This window comes from Elephantulus edwardii, unplaced genomic scaffold, assembly GCF_000299155.1.
Source record: "Elephantulus edwardii isolate Elephantulus edwardi_28Jun2011 unplaced genomic scaffold, EleEdw1.0 scaffold00012, whole genome shotgun sequence".
In the NCBI taxonomy this organism is placed as follows: Eukaryota; Metazoa; Chordata; class Mammalia; order Macroscelidea; family Macroscelididae; genus Elephantulus; species Elephantulus edwardii.
This window is the reverse complement of record NW_006399762.1, coordinates 9,180,490-9,183,049: the sequence shown is the minus strand read 5'-3', so window position 1 is coordinate 9,183,049 and position 2,560 is coordinate 9,180,490.

Below are 2,560 nucleotides of genomic sequence, written 5' to 3'. Positions count from 1 at the left end.
AATATTCTTCTCCAGCACCACAGCTCAAAGGCATCAATTCTCCTTCTATCCTCCTTGGTCATTGTCCAACTCTCTGATGCATAACAAGTGATTGTGAAGCATTTTATTACCTACATTGTAAAATAATTTCAAAGATATAAAAATAAAAATGGACAACTTAATTAAAATTCTTGGAAAACTCATATACTTAAAATTGCACCTGCAGTAACATATTTTTTAAAATTTTATTAATTTTAATGAACATTTACAGAGATATTAGATTTCCATTCATTCATTGTTGCACTATTTTCTCTACCCCCCAGTTCATTCTTTTTTTTCCTTGAAAATCTGTTTTAATTGTCCCATTGCCACAGTGCTTGTCAAAGCCAGTTCTGATTAATATCCTTTGCCATTGCCTATCACTCCTCCCTGAGAGAGATTTCACCCTGATTCATGAGGAGAAGGGGACGGCGTATTCTCTTAGCTACTTCCTGCTGAAAAGGGATGCTGTAGGGTACAGGGTGAAGATCTTCTCTCACTACTGATAGTCTCCTTAACAAAACACTAATATTGTCTTCCAGAATGAGGGTTTTGGTTTTTTTTCCCCTTTATGTAATTTAAAACCGGATTTGCACATAGTATGTTTGGATGACAGAGTCTGAAGGAAACATGTTTGTGAGGAAATGCTTTGGGAATTGGAGGAGTTGGCTTGGACACAAGACATAATAGGGAGATGTGACTCTACAGACTTTAAAATATCTGAAAACTCCTTATTAGGTGGAGGAAATCTTGCAGGGAGTTTCAGGGAAACAATCTGTTAAATAAACTTTTCTAGCAAATAGAACTGTTTATAAATAGCTGTTTGAGGAAGGCGTGAACTCTTCATGCTCTCAAGCAGAGGCCCCAGGGACATCCGTTAGAGATGTCAAAGTTTTGTTGCCTTTTCAAACTAAGGTTTTCTTTATTTTTGTGTGTGTATGTTATGAGCTGTAGAGTCAGAACCAACACATAGCTGACCCTCGGGCAGGTTTTCAAGGACTGTGAATTGCAAAGGAGATTGCTCCTGTTTCTCCTGCAGAGTTACTGGCAGATTCTACCATGAGAGAGATGTCCTTTTTGGGTTACCAATGCAACCTCCTACCCACTAGAAAGCTCTGCTGGCTAGGTGGTAAGGAACTACACTGCCAATGCAAAGGCACACGGTTCAAATCTACCAGCCATTCTGTAGGAGAAAGATGGTCCATGCACTGCCTCTGAAAATCCCCCTGGAGGGTCAGTTCTGACTGGATGGTACATTAACAAAAACAACCCACTAGGGCACTAGACTTATTACCATAAAAGTGCATGTGGTACTTATTATTTAAAAATAGTCAAAGTAGTCAGAGTAAAAATTTTTGTTTTGAATATTAAATTTAACATAGGCTTCTCTCACCGGCACCCCTCCTCCAAAGATAAGCCTTTTCTAGATTACTGACTTAAACTTTTCTGAAAGGTTTGAGACACTTTAGTGTATAATGCCTCCTAGTGGAGATTGAGTTCAATTTTAAATGACGTTTCTGTGCTGAAAAAGCTGATCTAAGTTGTAATTGTTGCTTTCCATTATTAACAGAGAAACATTTGGAGTATATTTTAATGCTGTTAGTACACTTGTTATTGTGCTCATTTTCATGACAATTACTCATTTAATAAACAAACCTTTTTAACTCTGTAATCTTGGACAAGTTCTTAATCACTGCCAAGTGTGGTTCTTCATGTGTATGTGGAGCAGATAATAAGATTAGGGTTGCTGAAAAAAATGTGATAATTACAAAGCGTTTATGTAGTTCTTGGGACATAGTATATACTGAATACAGGTTAAGTACTGTCAATTTTAATCAAATAATGGATAATCAAGTGGAACTAGGGTTGAACAAAGCAGATATAAGACTGATGCCCGTGCCACGTGACCCAGAACAGTACTCCTAGTTTATATTTTAAGGTTAAGGTATCCTGCTGGCACAGTGGTTGAGTCCTCAGCTGTTTACTGAAAAGTTGGCAGTCTGAACCCACTAGTCACTTTGCCAGTGAAATATGTGGCAGTCCACTTCCATAAAGACGTCAACCTGGGAAACTCAAAGGGAAACCCTATTGAAATGGACATGGTGGCAGTGGCTGGTGTGGTGTGGTGAAAGGCTTAAACAATGCCCATTCAAAGACCTCAGGTAGCCTGTTTCCATTAGCTGGCCACAAGGACATAGAGCATGTTTGTGGTTTTGTTTTTTTTTTTAATTATTTTTACTTAAGTATTCTTTCATTTTTGTAAATTTTATTTTATTAATTTTAATGAACATTTACAGAGATTTTGGATTTCCATTCATTCATTGTGGCACTTTTCTCCCTGCCTAGCCCTCCACATCCCTCCCCACCCCCACCAGTTCGCTCCTCTTTGAAAAGCAAAAGAAAAATTCCTTCTTTGGTATACAATCCCCCCGCACCCCTCCCACCGCCCTGAGTACACTCCACTATGCAACCTTAATTCTGGACTCTTGTGATAACCATAATACCCTATCATATATTGCTTTTAAATTACTCTCCCTCATCT